General features: G+C 44.7%; 1 protein-coding gene across 1 annotated transcript in view; it reads right to left on the reverse strand.

The window, feature by feature from the left end:
* The window catches only part of LOC122562438 (glutathione hydrolase light chain 1-like), a 154,146-nt gene that overhangs the window by 6,493 nt on the left and 129,041 nt on the right, over positions 1-18,612 (reverse strand). The window lies entirely within an intron of this gene.

Consider the following 18,612-nt stretch of genomic DNA (forward strand, 5'->3'; position numbering starts at 1 on the left):
GCTAGTGTGCTTCCAATTAAACCTCTTTGACTATGACCTGGTGTTGTGTGATTTTTAATGTAGTGAATTGGTGTTTGACTGATGACAATCTGCATGAGCCCAGGCTTGGTACAATTAGCTGCTGTGCGCAGAACGTGCCCTGAGGTGTTGGTGATTGCTGGCCAAAACAGACACCCACATGAGTAAGTGGCAAGATGGCATCACCAGGTTCTCACTCTAACTCTTATGTCAGGAATTATTGCCATCTTCATTCTGTCTGCAGCCTGGGAAAACAGCAAATTGCATATAAATAATGTATGATTAGATGCATACAAACAGGCTTCTTGCCACACATTAACAAGGTTCTTATCATGTCATTAAAAAATTAGGAGGAAAATGAAACTTGTTTTGCTTGACATCAAGGATCTAACTTTTCTGATCTCTCATACTCCCCCAACTGACACACCATTGATCACAGCACTCAGAGTTTTGAATAATTCAGACTTTGAGGTGGGAATTTGAGTTTTAAGAATATTATTTACAGACTAGCTGAAATGCATAAATCACTTGAGGTGAAATTTGATCTGAGTTGCAACAGAACTACTTTAAATACAGTTTTCTGGTTATTCTTTCACCCAGGACTGTAAGAGAATCAAAAATATCTTATATTTTCTCCAAAGTTGAAGAGACAGGTTTATACCTGACCAGCTCAATAATTTGAGGAATAAAATCTCTACTGGAAAGTGTTATTTTTCTGTCTGTGTGCGAAAAACTGCTTCCTGATGTCAGTGTTAATTACCGTAATTCTAACTTTTAGACTTTATACCTTTCATTAGGATTCTGGGGTGATCCAAGATGGAGGACAGTAAAACATTGTGGCTGTAAGAGTGTGGTGGACCAGGCCAGGCTCCCTCAAAATATTTGAAGAAGGAAACCCAGACCGTAACTTTTCTGTTGTTTTAAGCAGGTATACAGTGGATATTCCAGGAGGGATTCACCTCTCTGTTTTAAACAAAACAACATTTATTTCCAAGATTACCAAATGAAACACAAACAAAAGAGAACAGAGTGCAGAATAACTCAACTATCCAAAACCCAACAGACCATCCAACTCAATGATACTGTTGGAAATACTTGCAACAGTCCCCATAAACATCTCATGGACAAAAAGGTAAAAATCATGTGGTGCTTACAGGAGAAAGAGATGGCAGAGAGATTCAGCATGGAAGCTTCCTCCACTGTTGCTGTTTCTTTGGATTCCCCAGCTGCTCTGAACAGCCAGACTGCTCAAACCAAAACAAATCAATGACACATTGAGCTGGGAGAACTGGCCACTCCACTTTCATTCTAAAACTGTTTTTTTTTTCAAACCTAAAAGCTTCTTCAAGTTGAAAAAAAAGACATCTTGGAGCCCATGATTTTATGCCCCTCTGAAAAGAAAGCCAAGAACAACATAACCTTGGTAAAGGAGCAGCATCATCACATCACCCCCCCACAAAAAACCCATCAATATCCAAAGATGGCTTCATTTTAAAACCCCTTCATCTTGCACTGTTAGTACTGTTAGAAGGTTCACCAGATTGATTCCAGAGATGAGGGGGTTACACTAGTGTAGTACACTACAACATCCATATACATTACATTGACTATAAACATGAACTTTGACATTCCATTTCAGTCCACTTACTCAAAGAACAAAGAACAAAGAAAATTTACAGGCCAGGAACAGGCCCTTCGGCCCTCCAAGCCTGAACCAATCCAAATGTACTGTCTCCACCTGTCGGTCAATTCCTAAGCATCTGTATCCCTCTGCTCCCCACCTACTCATGCATCTGTCCAGACGCATCTTAAATGAATCTACCGTGCCTGCCTCTACTACTTCTACTGGCAACGCGTTCCAAACACCCACCACCCTCTGTGTGAAGTACTTACCGCATGTATCCCCCTTAAACTTTCCACCTCTCACCTTGAAAGCATGACCTCTCGTTATTGAATACCTCACCCTGGGAAAAAGCTTGTCTCTATCCACCCTGTCTATACCCTTCATGATTTTGTAAACATACTCCTGCCATTTCTCATCCAAGCCTCGACAACGCATTGGCAATCATGTTTTCTTGTCCTGCCATATGTATAATCTTCAAATTGAATGGCTGTAACAACAAGCTCCATCTAACCAGTTTGGAATTTTTGTCCTTACATTCCTCCACAAACTTCAATGGGTTATGATCAGCATATATGATTTTCTCAGATACATTACTGGCAACATAAATATTGAAATGGTGTAACATCAACACCAAGCTCAATGTTCAATTTCCTGGAGAAATACCCGATAGGTCTATCTTCGAGTCACAATCCTATTGTGGGTCAACCTACAGCATGTGGACTGCTGCAGTTCGAGAAGGCAGCTCAAGGGCAACTAGGAACAGGCAATAAAATACCAATCCAAGCAGGGATACCCACAACAGAATTTAAGAAAACCCCTTACCCAAGGGCATCACAGTGGCTCAGTGGTTAGCACTGCTGCCCCACAGTGCCAGGGACCCGGGTTCAATTCCAGCCTCGGGTGACTGTCTGTGTGGAGTTTGCACATTCTCCCTTTGTCTGCATGGGTTTCCTGTGGGTGCTCTGGACTCCTCCCACAATCCAAAGATGTGTAGGTCAGATGAATTGGCTGTGCTAAATTGCCAATAGCATTCAGGAATGTGTAGGTTCAGTGCATTAGTCAGGGGTAAATATAGAGTAGGGGAATGGGTCTGGGTGGGTTACTCTTCAGAGGGTCAGTGTGGATGCTTTGAGCCGAAAGGCCTGTTTCCACACTAATTCTAATTCTAAACAAAATCTTGCAACAGCACAGCACTGACACTCACATCACTTGTATTGATAGCCACCTTGAATGGCTTGGAGTAATTAGGAGTGGTTAACACTAGTCCAGTGGCTAATACAGCTGTCAGGCTGTCAAATGCCTTCTGACAGTCAGCTGTCTACTGAAACTTCTTGCCTTTCTTTAGAAATTCAATGAGTGGAGCAGCTACACTGCAAAATTTGGTATGAATTTTCGATAAAATCCACTCAATCCCTTCCTGATGAAGGGCTTATGCCTGAAACAGCGATCGTCCTGCTCCTCGGATACTGCTTGTGTTTATCCAGTACCACACTCTTGATATCCATTATCGTTAACAAATACGGATTCCCACTTTTTGTTTTACGTAGGGGTCCTTTGCAATCAATTAAGACTCTTGTAAAAGGTTCATTAAATGCAGGAGGAGAAAGTGAGGTCTGCAGACGCTGGAGATCAAAGCTGAAACTTTATTGCTGGAACAGCACAGCAGGTCAGGCAGCATCTAGGGAACAGAAGATTCGACATAGGAACATGTATTAAAGATAATATTTTATTACTGTCTGTGTTTCTCAATTACCTGGAGAAAGTGAGGTCTGCAGATGCTGGAGATCAAAGTTGAAACTTTATTGCTGGAACAGCACAGCAGGTCAGGCAGCATCCAGGGAACAGGAGATTCGACGTTTCGGGCATAGGCCCTTCCTGAAGAAGGGCCTATGCCCGAAACGTCGAATCTCCTGTTCCCTGGATGCTGCCTGACCTGCTGTGCTGTTCCAGCAATAAAGTTTCAACTTTCTCAATTACCTGACATTTATGACATATCAGGCAAAAGTCAACGACATCCTTGTGCAGTCCAGGCTAGTAACAATGTTTTTAGACTTTTGCTTGAGTTTTTTTACCCCTAAATGACCTCCTACTGGTAGTTTGTGCGCTATTTGCAATACCACCTTTCTATAACCCACTGGTAACACATCCTACAGCCATAGATCCATAGAGATGTACAGCATAGAAACAGACCCTTCGGTCCAACCCAACCAGATATCCTAACCTAATCTAGACCCATTTGCCAGCACTTGGCCCATATCCCTCCAAACCCTTCCTATTTATATACCTATCCAGGGTGTAGGTTTGATCGCTGAGCTGTAGGTTTGATATCTAGACATTACATTACCTGGCCAGGTAACATCATCAGTGGCGACCTCCAAGTGAAGCGAAGCTGTTGTCTCCTGCTTTCTATTTATATCTTTCTCCTGGATGGGGTTCCTGGGGTTTGTGGTGATGTCATTTCCTGTTCGTTTTCTGAGGGGTTGATAGATGGCATCTAGATCTATGTGTTTGTTTATGGCGTTGTGGTTGGAGTGCTAGGCCTCTAGGAATTCTCTGGCATGTCTTTGCTTTGCACGATAAGCAGACCAAACACAGCCAGAAACCCTAACCACCTTACCATACATCAAAGAAGTTTCAGAAATGACAGCCAGACTACTAAGACCCCTCAGTATCCTAGTAGCACACAAACCCACCAACACTCTCCAACAAAAACTAACAAACTTAAAAGATCCAGTACAACCCATGGACAAAACCAACATCATCTACAAAATTCCATGCAAGGACTGCCACAAACACTACATAGGACAAACAGGAAGAAAGTTAGCCACTAGGATACACGAACACCAGCTAGCCACAAAAAGACACGACCCTCTCTCCCTCATAGCCCTACACATGGATGAAAAAAGCCACCATTTCGACTGGGACAACACATCTATCCTGGGACAGGCTAAGCAAAGACATGCCAGAGAATTCCTAACCTTCTCAGTTATCGACGGCGGGAGCCTTTTCAGGAACTGAAATTCATCCCAGATAAGAGCCCCAATTGTGAGAAACAAACCCACTTAATCAATAATTTTCAGTCCGAGTCAAAGAGTTCCAAAGAAGTACATTTATTCGAACATCTTTAAAGATGGGTGGCTGTACGAGGAGAGACACACCCGACAGTAAAATACAGAGTTTTTAAATACTTTTCTGAGGGGTCTCTCGACACCCCTACACTAAGCAATAAACCTATCATAAGTATCTATTTCATTCTATCCCCTTATTTGGTTATTACTTGCGCCCGTTATTCCTTCATTTGGCAATTCCCTGCACCCAATCCTAAGCTGATCATACTTATTAATTACCTCACTTGTTTTTCTTTTAAATCTGTCTCATTTGGCTATCCTTGTTCATTACAGCCTTCCTGTTAGTTTATCCAGTTCCTCTTTTCTTATCTAACCTTCTGACTTCTGAGATCATCCTTTACTACTTTGATAGTCCAAAAAGCGGACCTACAAACTATGAGCTTATTGCAAAATGCCCCTCTTGCTTCTTTTGTGGTCAACTACAATACTCAAAGTTATTTCTTAGCTTAAAACTATTTCTTTAAAAGACCCTCTATATTCATTAAAATCAACATACACCTGACAACCTGAAATGTTTCTCTCTCACCAGCAACAACATGGAGATGAAGGGGTTACACTACACTAGTTACACTCGTGGTTATCCACGTTGGTGGCAAGAACAGGAAGGCAGATTACTACCGAAATGGAATCAATTTAGGTAAAGGGGCAGTACAAAGAGATCTGGGTGTTCTTGTACACCAGTTAATGAAGGTAAGCATGCAGGTACAGCAGGTAGTGAAGAAGGCTAATAGCATGCTGGCCTTCATAACAAGAGGGGAGAAGCAAAGAGGTTCTTCTGCAGCTGTACAGGGCCCTGGTGTGTGCATTTCTGGTGTCTAAATTTGAGGAAAGACATTCTGGCTATTGAGGGAGTGCAGCGTAGGTTGACGAGGTCAATTCCTGGAATGGCGGTACTACCTTATGCCGAAAGACTGGAGCGACTGGGCTTGTATACCCTTGAGTTTAGAAGACTGAGAGGGGATCTGATTGAGACATATAAGATTATTAAAGGATTGGACACTCTGGAGGCAGGAAACATGTTTCCGCTGATGGGTGAGTGCCGAACCAGAGGACACAGCTTAAAAATACGGGGTAGACCATTTAGGACAGAGATGAGGAGAAACTTCTTAACCCAGAGAGTGGTGGCTGTGTGGAATGCTCTGCCCTAGAGGGCAGTGGAGGCCCAGTCTCTAGATTCATTTAAGAAAGAGTTGGATAGAGCTCTCAAGGATAGTGGAATCAAAGGTTATGGAGATAAGGCAGGAACAGGATACTGATTAAGGATGATCAGCCATGATTATATTGATTGGCGGTGCAGGCTCGAAGGGCAGAATGGCCTACTCCTGCACCTATTGTCTATTGTCTATTGTGAAAAGCTGACCTGGGAGAACTGGCCACTCCCCTTTCATTCTACAAGTGTTTTTTTTATTTAAAAGCTTCTTCAAGTAGATAAAGTTGGAGAAAGTGAGGACTGCAGATGCTGGAGATCAGAGCTGAAAAATGTGTTGCTGGAAAAGCGCAGCAGGTCAGGGAGCATCCAAGGAGCAGGAGAATTGACATTTTGGGCATAAGCGCTTTTCCAGCAACACATTTTTCAGTTCAAGTCGATAAACCTAGACATCTTGTAACCCATGACTTTATGACCCCTCTGGAAAAAAGCCCAAGGACAACAAGTATCTCTTGACATCTGAGTTTGTTCTAGGAAAAATAAACAAACAGCAAAAATCACAGCTGACCTTAGAGAAGCAGTATGTGGGAACGCACAGCAGGGGAGCAGCTAAGTAGCTTTTTAAGATGTAACCTTATTGTTTTCCTTTTGTAAATTTACAACAGTGAGTAGAGTGCTTTTTATTTGATTGTATGTTGCTATTGAGATCTGTCTCTTGATTAAACTTTAAAAATATAAAACTTTAAAAATTCTATTTGATTGCATGGATTGGTTAAATGGCAGTTGAAGGCAATGAGGAATTTTCAGGAGCTAGGAGGTGGGATGGATGGCAGTTGCAAGAAAATAGATAAACCTAAGATACAGTCAGGTAGAATGATGACCTCCAGGAAAGACAAGAGAGGGAAGCAGGTAGTGGAGGAGTCTCCTATGGCTATCCCCATCTCAAACAAATTCGTTGTTTTGGAAAACGTAGAGGGTGATGGACTCTCAGGGAAATGTAACACTGACAGCCAGGTTTCTGGTACCACCACTGGCTCTAATATAACGAGGGATACACCAGGTTCCAACCGATCAATTGTGATCGGGGACTCTCTAGTCAGACACACAAACAGACAATTCTGCTGTCAACAGCAACACATCAGAATGGTTTGTTACCTCTGTGAAATCAGTGTATCTCAGAGAGGGTGCAGAATAATCTCAAAGGCCCCTGGGGGACCAGTAGGAGATTGCTGTACACACCAGAACTAATAACATAGGAAGAGAAAAGGGTGACATTCTGAGGAAAGAATATAGGAAGTTAGGCAGGAATTTAAAAAGGTCACAATATCTGGCTTATTCCCAATTCCACAAGCTAGTGAGGGTAGGAATAAGAGGATAGAGTAGATGAATGCATGGCTGAGGAGCTGGTGCAGGGGAGAAGGATTCACATTTTTGGATCATTGAAATTTCTTCTGGGACAAAAGTGATTTGTATAAGAAGGAGGAACCTAAATTGGAAGTGGACGAATATACTGATGGGGACATTTGCTAGAGCTGCTTGGAAGAATTTAAAGTTTGTGGGGGATGGGATGGTTGGATCGGAGAGAGCCCAGAGAGATAATGAGGAAACAGATGATGCTAAGACTGCTCCAGATGGGAAAATATGTAAGTCAAACAGGCAGGACAGGCAGGAACAAAGCAGACAATGAGGTGGGACTGATAACTTAAACTGTATTTCACTGCAAGAGGCCTAACAGGTAAGGCAGATGAATTCAGTGCATCATGAGGAACATGGGACTGGGATATCATAGCTGTAATTGCTAATTTGCGTGGTTCAGGACTGGCAGCTTAATATTCCAGAGTATAAATGCTATAGGATGGATCAATAGGGAGGCAAGAGAGGAGGAGAAGTGGTGTTTTCGATTAGGGATAACGTTACAGGGGACATTCCTGGGAAGTTATTTGGGTGGAACTGAAAAATAAGAAAGGGATGGTCACTTTATTGTGATTGCACAATAAATCCTCCCTAATAGTCGGAAATTGAGAAACAAATTTGCAAGGTGATATCAGTTATCTGTACAATTAAAAAGGTGGTTATGGTAGGGAATTTTAGCTTTCCAAACAGACTAGGACTTCCATAGTGTTAAGGGCTTGGATAGAGATGAATTTATTAAGTATGTACGAGATAATTTTCTGATTCAATATCTTGAGGTGCTACTACAGAAGGTACAAAACTTGACCTATTCTCAGAATATAAGGCAGGGCATGAGACTCGGGGTCTGGGGGAGCACTTCGAGAGTAGTGACCATAATTCTATGAGTTTTAAAATAGTGATAGAAAAGGATAGACTGTATGTAAAAGTTAATGTTCTAAATTGGAAGAATGCAAGAACTTTCAAAAGTTGATTGGGGGTGGATCTTCACAGGTAAAGGGATGGCTGGAAAATGGCAAGAATTCAAAAATGAGATATCTGGAGTTCAGTTCCAGTATGTTCCTGTTAGGGTGAAGGGCAAGGCTGGTGAGAACTGCTGGAATGACTAGACAAATCGAGGTTTTGTTTAAGAAAAAGAAGGAAGCAGAAATTGAGTGATTCCCCAGAAGAGTATAAAGGCAGTAGGAGTACATTTAAGAGGGAAATCAAGAGGGCAAAAAGGGAACATGACATAGCTTTGGCAAATAAGGATAAGGAGAATCTAAAGAGATTCTACAAATACATTAAGGACAAAAGGGTAACTAGGAAGAGAATAGGGCCCCTTAAAGATCAGGCAGCATTTCAGGGGCAGGAGAGTCGATGTTTCAAGTATGAGTTCTTCTCGAAAGGTTGACTCTTCTGCTCTCAGATGCTGCCTGACTGGCTGTGCTTTTCCAGCACCACACTTTTCAACTCTGATCTCCAGCAGTCCTCACTTTCTCTCCTTAAAGATCAGCAAGGCCACCTCTGTGTGGAACCGCAGGAGATGGTCAAGTTATTAACTGAGAATTTTGCATCAGTGTTTGTTGTGTAGAAGGATATGAAAGATAGAGAACATGTGGAAATAAATAGTAACACTTCAAAAAATTTCCATATGATAGAGGAGGTGCTGAATGTCTTAAAATACATAAATTTGGATAAATCCTTGGGATCCGATCAGGTGTACCCTCAACCTCGATGGGAAGCCAGGGAGTGGTTTTGAGGTCTCTTCCAATTTGACACCCACGAGTGAGGTGCCAGAACACTGGAGGTTTACTAATGTAGTGCCTGTGTTTTAAAAGGTGGTAAGGAAAAGTGAGGGAACTAAAGACCGGTGAGCCTGACATCAGAGGTGGGCAAGTTGTCGGGGAGAATCCTGAGGGACAGAATTTACACGTATTTGGATAGGCAAGGACTGATTAGGGATAGTCAACATGACTTTGTGCATGGGAAATCATTTCTCACAAACTTGATTGAGTTTTTTGAAAAAAGAACAAAGAGGACTGATAGGGCAGAGATGTGGATGTGATCTATATGAACTTCAGTAATGCATTCGATAAGCTACCTCGTGATAGACTGATTAGCAAGGTTACATCACAGAACTGGCTCAAAGCTGGAACACAGAGGATGTTGGTGGAGAGTTGTTTTTCAGACTGGAGGCCTGTGACCACAAAGATCGGTGCTAGATCCACTGTTTTTTGTTATTTGTATAAATGATTTGCATGTGAACAAAGAAGGTATGATTAGTAAGTTTGCAAATGACACCAAAATTGGAAGTGTAGTGGACAGCCAAGAAGGTTATCTCAGATTACAACAGGATCTTGATCAAGTGGGTCAATGTGCCGAGGAGTGGCAGATGGAGTTTAATTTAGATAAATGTGAGGTGCTGCATTTTGGAAAGGCAAATCAGAGCTAGTATACTTTGAGATGATGGTACTACTTGAACAAGGTTTGGTTGTCCTTGTTTTTTTTCAGAAGGGTTGTAAAGATACAGGTTCTGAAATGTATGCATTTATTGATTTGAAGAAGCTTTTCAGTTTTAAAAAAACTTGGATAATGAAAGGGAAGTGGCCAGTTTTCCCAGCTCAACTTTTTTCTGGTTTGGTTTGGTTTTATCAAGCAGTCAGATTTTGAGGTTGTTGGTCAAAGAAACAGCTATATGGAAGAAGGTGTTCCATGCTGTATCTCTCTGCCATCTCTCTCTCCTGTAAGGCCCAGTGTTTGATTTTATCTTTTTTTGCCAAGGGGGTTATGGGAACTGTTACAGAAATTTGGAATAGCATCATTAAGTTGGGATAGGCTGTTGGGTTTTTGGATAGGTTAAGTTAAATGCATTCAGTAATCTTGTAAATAAATTCTCTTTTGTTTGAAACTAAGTGGTTGGGCCAGCTGCATCACTCCTGGAAAATACACTGTACACCTGCTTAAAACAACTAGAAAAATTAGGATCCAGGCTACTTTTTTGAGAGAGTCTGGCCTAGTCCATAACAACTTAATGGCAAGGTTCTGAGGAGAGTTGCTGAACATTGGACTGCAGGTTCATGATTCCTTGAAAGTGAAGTGGCAGCTAGATAGGATAGTGAAGGTGGTGTTTGGTATGATTACCTTTATTGGTCAGTGCAATGAGTATAGGAGCTGAAGGTCATGCTGCACTGTTAAAGAACATTGAACAACACAGTGCAGTGCAGGCCCTTTGGCCCTCGACATTGCACCTACCTGTGAAACTGACCTCCAGCCCATCTAACCTACACTATTCCATTATCATCCATATATTTATCCAATGACCATTTAAATGCTCTTAAAGTTGGCGAATCTACTACTGTTGCAGGCAGAGCGTTCCATGTCCTTACTACTCTCTGAGTAAAGAATCTACCTCTGACATCTGTCCTATACCTATCACCCTTCAGTTTAAAGCTATGTCCCCTCGTGCAAATCATCACCATCTGAGGAAAAAGGCTCTCACTGTCCACCCCATCTAATATACTGATCATTTTGTATGTCTCTATTAAGTCACTCTTAACATCCTTCTCTCTCACGAAAACAGCCTCAAGTCCCTCAGTCTTTGCTCATAAGACCTTCCCTTGATACCATCCTGGTAAACCTCCTGTGAACCCTTTCCAAAGATGCCACATCCTTTCTACAATATGGTGACCAGAGCTGTACACAATACTCCAAGTGTGGCCATACCAGAGTTTTGTACAGCTGCAACATGATCTCATAGCTCTGAAACTCAATCCATCTACCAATAAAAGTTAACACACCATATGCCTGCTTGACAACCCTATCAACCTGGGTGGCAACTTTCAGGCATCTATGCACATGGACACCAAGATCTCTCTGCTCATGTACACTGTCAAGAATCTTACTATTAGTCCAGTACTCTGCATTCCTGTTACTCCTTCCAAAGTGAATCACTTCACACTTCCGCATTAAACTCCATTTGCCACCTCTCAGCCCAGCTCTGCAGCTTATCTATGTCCTTCTGTAACCTGCAACATCCTTCCGCACTGTCCACAACGCCATCGAATTTACTAAGGCATCCTTCTATGCCCTCATCCAGGTCATTTATAAATATGACAAACAGCAGTGCCCCCAAAACAGAGTCTTACAGTACACCACTGGTAACTGAACTCCAGGATGAACATTTCCCATCAACCACTACCCTCTGTCTTCTTTCAGCTAGCCAATTTCTGATCCAAACCGCTAAATCACCCTCAATTCCATAACTCTACATTTTGTGCAATAGCCTATTGAGGGGAACCTTATCAAACACTTTACTAAAATCCATATAAGTCACATCAACCGCTTTACCTCATCCACCTATTTGTTCACCTTCTCAAAGAACTCAAAAAGTCTAGGACATTGGTTAGGCCAGTATTGGAATATTGCATACAATTTTGATCTCCCTGCTATAGGCAGAATGTTGTGAAACTTGAAAGGGTTCAGAAAAATTTTACAAGGATGTTGCCAGGGTTGGAGGATTTGAGTTATAGGGAGAGGCTGAATAGATTGTGGCTATTTTCCCTGAAACGTTGGATGCTGAGGGGTGACCTTATAGAGGTTTATAAAACCATGAGAGGCATGGACAGTGTGAATAGGGAAGAAGGTGGGGGAGTCTAAAAGTAGAGGGCATTGGTTTAAGGTGAGAGGGGAAAGTTCTAAAAGGAACCTAATGGGCAACGTTTTCATGCAGAATGTGGAGCATTTATGAAATGAGCTGCCAGAGAAAGTGGTGGGGTGTGGTACAATTACAACATTTAAAAAGCATCTGGTTGGGTATATATATAGGAAGAGTTTAGAGGGATATGGGCCAAGTGCTGACAAATGGGACTATATTTATTTAGAATATCTGGTTGGTGTGGACGAGTTGGATCAAAGGGTATGTTTCCATGTGCATAACTCTATGACTCTATTAGCCCGAGAGAAAATAATCTCTTGATGCCTTTTCCATCAAATTGTTGCAACATTTTAAACATCTCCATCAGATCATCCCTCAGTCTTTTGTGTACAAGGAAATATAATGTCCGTTCATGCATCATTTCTTCATCAATTAACCTATAGGACCAAGAGTCATATTGGAATAAGGTAAAGCATGGACTCTTAATCTGCGTCAGTTGTCTGCCTAAGCTCACCAGCAACAGAGAACCTCAAAATTTAAAGCCCACTTTAGGAACCCGATTAGAAGTAATTCTGGGCCTACTGACCATCATAGTGGCACAAATAATGTGTGACTCTGTAGACCAATGGCATGATAATCTCTTCTGTAAGGATTTGACCTAACTCTTCTCTCCTTGATCAGGTGCACAGAAGATGGATGAATTTTCCATACTGTGAACCTGGGCCCTAAAATATTGATACTTCGAATTCAAATTTTCTGTCTGGGGGATGTGGGCTGGATTATAAATCAAGGCAAGCAACTATTGAACACCTTAAAGGTTACCAAGTGTAAAGCTGGGTCTTAACGATCTGACATTGAGTCCAAAATCTGAAAATAAATACAAAAATACTTAATATTCCTTCAAGCTTCATCCCACTGCTCCCCATACTGCATCAATGCCAACCCATGTCACATCTTGCCTTGTCTCCACTCACACACCCTTCATATCAGTCTATGTCTCTCTTCTCATTATTCAACCCCCCTCTCCCCATAGTCCTTTATTGCTCTTGTGTAAACTTAGTGCCAATTCATGAAATTGCAGCCTCTCCATCCAAAGTCCTTTGCCCTCATTTATCCAGTAGTCACCAAGGGCAGATCTCTGAACCCAGATCTAAGTTGTATTAAATATTCTAAGTGCTTATTGAAAAAAACTCCTTCATAAAAATGCATTTACCACAATTACATTCCTTCAAATAAACAAAGCTGTATAAAAATAAACATTTCATTTCAGTGTGGAATCCCTTATATCAACATGCGATGCATTTATAGTCCCATGTCAAGAATCTATAACCACTTGTAGCTGTCAATCATACTGTGCAATATGGCATCTGTCTATGATAACAATACAGTTGTAGAATCAGTCATGCAGCAGTAATTTTATAATGGAAATCCCGAAACCTATGTCAACAGACATAATGAAAGAGCTAACAATTTTAATTGCAAAATAGTAGACAGGTTTTTAATACTTTAGGCATTTTCTACATAGATTTTAAAAGCAAAAATTTTAAATGCCTTGACAGCTTAACAACATCCTCTGGTAGTTCCTCTTGAAAGATTTTCAGTTTAATTTTTTTCATATCTATTGGCAATTCCAATTGAATTGATAGTAATATGTTTATGTACTTTATATGCACACATTTATGCCCGCTATTACAAAAATGCAATGAGTACAACTCCTACAAAACTCAAGAAGCCCCACACCTTCCAGAACAAAGCAACTAATTCAACTGGCACCCAATCCATAATCTTAAACATTCATTCCCTCAATCAGCAGCATATAGTGCCAAAGGTGTATGCTATCGACAAGATACAACAGAGCAACTTACATTCTTTCAGCAGTAACGTTGAAACCTAGACCCTTTACCATCTTGAAGGAAAAGGACAAGGACAGAAGACACATGGGAACATCATCCTCTATATATTCCCCTTAAGCCCCTCACCATCCTTTCTTCAAAACCTCACTTTCAGTGAGTCTAAAATCTGGAATTTATAACCTAACCACATTGTGGGTGTACCTGTACCAGATTAATTCAAGATGGAAATCCTGAGAGAAGATTTAGCAAAGAAAGACTTTAATAGAGTGTAAAAAGAAATATTCTGATTGCCATTAAAATAGACACAGGCATCTTTAAGGGAAATTTGATAAATATTTTAAACAGAGGAAGACAAAAGACTTATGGACATTGTGTTGTTGGTTTATATTTGCTATGATTGCAAAAAGCTGGGAGAGAAATGATGCACTGAATGACCATATTTCCAGTATGATTGAAAGGTTCTACCTCAATATCTGTGCAAGATTCTTGAGACGAGGAGCCAAATTGATTGCTTCTTTCAGCTGTAACCATTCTATGTTCCATTTCTGTGACGTGCAGGTGAACTGGGGGAGAGAGGTGAGTAATGGAAAAATGTAACAAATAGATGCTATGGAAAACTAGTCTTTTTAGGTATACATGCATAAAACGCTTACAACAACCTCCTCTATCGCTTCCTCCACACAAGTCAGACTGGGGAAGAGTTGATTGTGAAATCTAGGTTCAGTGACATTATAACATTATAATTAAACCACAACACATTCATTATCACCTAGAAATAAAGAACAGCAAATTAACCAAATAATAAAGGTATGCTTCTGAAGCATGTGACTGGGAATGGTCCCATGGTTCCCCAGCGTGTGACTGGGAATGGCCCCATAACCCCCCAGAGTGTGACTGGGAATGGCCCCATGAACATGAGGTGCAAGTAAAGGAGAGAATGAATGAATGGTCCCATAACTTCCCAGCATGTGACTGGGAACGGTCCCATAGTCGCCCAGGGTGTGACTGGGAATAGCCCCAAAACCCCCAAATGTGACTGGGAATGGCCGCATAACTCCCCAGCGTGTGACTGGGAGCAGCCCCATAACTCCCCAGCATGTGACTGGGAATGGTCCCATAACTCGCCAGCGTGTGACTGGGAATGGACCCATAACTCCCCAGGGTGTAACTTGGAATGGCCCCATAACCCCCAGCATGTGACTGGGAACAGCCCCATGACTCCCCAGCATGTGACTGGTAATGGTCCCATAACACCCCAGGGAGTGACTGGGAGTGGCCCCATAAACCCCAGCATGTGACAGGGAATGGTCTGAAAACCCCCCAGTGTGTGACTGGGAACGGTCCCATAACCCCCAGAGTGTGACTGGGAATGATCCCATAACCCCCCAGAGTGTGACTGGGAACGGTCCCATAACTCCGCAGTGTGTGACTGGGAATGGCCCCATAACCCCCCCAGCATGTGACTGGGAACGGACCCATAACTAACCCAGAGTTTGGCTGTGAACGGACCCATAACTCCCTCAGAGTGTGACTGGGAGCAGCCCGATGACTCCCCAGCGTGTGACTGGGAGCAGCCCATGACTCCCCAGCGTGTGACTGGGAGCAGCCCATAACGCCCCAGCATGTGACTGGGAACGGTCCCATAACTCCCCAGGGTGTGACTGGGAATGGCCCCATAACTCCTCAGCATGTGATTGGGAATGGTCCCATAACTCCCCAGCGTGTGACTGGGAGTAGCCCCATAACTCCCCAGCATGTGACTGGGAATAGCCCATAACTCCCCAGCATGTGACTGGGAATGGTCCCATAACTCGCCAGCGTGTGACTGGGAATGGACCCATAACTCCCCAGGGTGTGACTGGGAATGGCCCCATAACTCCTCAGCATGTGACTGGGAATGGTCCCATAACTCCCCAGCGTGTGACTGGGAGTAGCCCCATAACTCCCCAGCATTTGACTGGGAATAGCCCATAACTCCCCAGAGTGTGACTGGGAATGGCCCCATAACCCCTCAGCATGTGACTGGGAATGGTCCCATAACTCCCCAGCGTGTGACTGGGAGCAGCCCCATAACTTCCCAGCATGTGACTGGGAACGGTCCCATAGTCGCCCAGGGTGTGACTGGGAATAGCCCCAAAACCCCCAGGGTGTGACTGGGAATGGCCCCATAACTCCCCAGCGTGTGACTGGGAGTAGCCCCATAACTCCCCAGCATGTGACTGGGAATAGCCCATAACTCCCCAGCATGTGACTGGGAATGGTCCCATAACTCCCCAGGGAGTGACTGGGAGTGGCCCCATAAACCCCAGCATGTGACAGGGAATGGTCTGAAAACCCCCCAGTGTGTGACTGGGAACGGTCCCATAACCCCCAGAGTGTGACTGGGAATGATCCCATAACCCCCCAGAGTGTGACTGGGAACGGTCCCATAACCCCCAGAGTGTGACTGGGAATGATCCCATAACCCCCCAGAGTGTGACTGGGAACGGTCCCATAACTCCGCAGTGTGTGACTGGGAATGGCCCCACAACCCCCCCAGCATGTGACTGGGAACGGACCCATAACTAACCCAGAGTTTGGCTGTGAACGGACCCATAACTCCCTCAGAGTGTGACTGGGAGCAGCCCCATGACTCCCCAGCGTGTGACTGAGAACGGTCCCATAACTCCCCAGGGTGTGACTGGGAATGGCCCCATAACTCCCCAGCATGTGACTGGGAATGGTCCCATAACTCCCCAGCGTGTGACTGGGACTGGTCCCATACCTCCTCAGCATGTGACTGGGAGCAGCCCCATAACACCCCAGGGTGTGACTGGGAATCGCCCCATAATCCCCCAGCGTGTGACTGGGAATGGTCCCATAACTCCCCAGCATGTGACTGCGGGCAGCCCATTAACTCCCCAGGGAGTGACTGGGAATGGCCCCATAACCCCCCAGCATTTGACTGGGAATGGTCCCATAACTCCTCAGCGTGTGACGGGCAGCATCCCCAAAACACCCCAGGTGTGACTGGGAATGGCCCCATAAGCCCCCAGCATGTGACTGGGAACAGCCCCATGACTCCCCAGCACGTGACTGGGAACAATCCCAAAACCACGCAGCATGCGAATGGGAATGGGCCCATAACTCCCCAGGGGGTGACTGGGAATGGACCTATAACCCCACAGCATGTGACTGGGAATGGTCCCATAACTCCCCAGCATGCGACTGGGAACGGTCCCATAACCCCCCAGGGTGTGACTGGGAATGGCCCCATAAGCCCCCAGAACGTGACTGGGAACGGTCCGGTAACTCCCCAGGGTGTGACTGGGAATGGCTCCATAGCCCCCCAGGGTGTGACTGGGAATGACCCCATAACCCCACAGAATGTGACTGGGAACGGTCCCATAACTCCCCAGGGTGTGACTGGGAATGGCTCCATAACCCCCCAGCATGTGACTGGGAACAGCCCCATGGCTCCCCAGCATGTGACTGAGAAAGGTCCCATAACACCCCAGCATGCAACTGGGAACGGTCCCATAACCCCCCAGAGTGTGACTGGGAATGGCCCTATAACCCCCCAGCATGTGACTGGGAATGGTCTCATAAATCCCCAGCATGTGACTGGGAATGGTCCCATAACCCCCCAGCGTGTGAATGGGAGCAGCCCCATTACTCCCCAGCATGTGACTGGGAATGGCCCCATAACCCGCCAGGGTGTGACTGGGAATGGCCCCATAACCCCCAGCGTGTGAATGGGAGCAGCCCCATTACTCCCCAGCATGTGACTGGGAACGGTCCCATAACCTCCCAGGGTGTGACTGGGAATGGCCCCATAACCCCCCAGAGTGTGACTGGGAATGGCCCCATAACCCCCCAGCATGTGACTGGGAATGGTCCCATAACTCCCCAGCGTGTGACTGGGAGCAGCCCCATACTCCCCAGTGTGTGACTGGGAATGATCCCATATCTCCCCAGGGTGTGACTGGGAATGGCCCCATAACTCCCCAGCATGTGACTGGGAATGGTCCCATAACTCCCCAGCGTGTGACTGGGAGCTGCCCCATAACTCCCCAGGATGTGACTGGGAATGGCCCCATAACCCCCCAGCATTTGACTGCGAACGGTCCAATAACTCCCCAGCATGTGACTGGGAGCAGCCCCATAACTCCCCAGCATTTGACTGGGAACGGTCCCATAACACCCCAGCATGTGACTGGGAGCTGCCCCATAACTCCCCAGGGTGTGACTGGGAATGTCCCCATAACTCCCCAGCATGTGACTGGGAATGGTCCCATTGCTCCCCAGCGTGTGACTGGGAACTGCCCCAAAACTCCCCAGGGTCTGACTGGGAATGGCCCCATAACCCCCCAGCATGTGACTGAGAATGGTCCCATAACTCCCCAGCGTGTGACTGGGAGCAGCCCCATAACTCCCCAGCATGTGACTGGGAATGGTCCCATAACACCCCAGGGTGTGACTGGGAATGGCCCCATAACCCCCCAGCGTGTGACTGGAAATGGACCCATAACTCCCCAGGGTGTGACTAGGAATGGCCCCATAACCCCCCAGCATGTGACTGGGAATGGACCCAAATCCTCCCAGCGTGTGACTGGGAACGGTCCCATAACCCCCTGAGTGTGATTGGGAATGGTCCCATAACCCTCCAGAGTGTGACCGGAAACGGTTCCATAACTCCCCAGCGTGTGACTGAGAATTGCCCATAATCCCCCAGAATGTGATTGGGAACGGTCTTATAACTCCCCCAGAGTGTGAGTGGTTATGGCCCCATAACCCCCCAGGGTGTGACTGGGAAT

This window comes from Chiloscyllium plagiosum, unplaced genomic scaffold, assembly GCF_037043375.1.
Source record: "Chiloscyllium plagiosum isolate Xiang-an unplaced genomic scaffold, Cpla_swu_hap1 HiC_scaffold_24, whole genome shotgun sequence".
Taxonomy (NCBI): Eukaryota; Metazoa; Chordata; class Chondrichthyes; order Orectolobiformes; family Hemiscylliidae; genus Chiloscyllium; species Chiloscyllium plagiosum.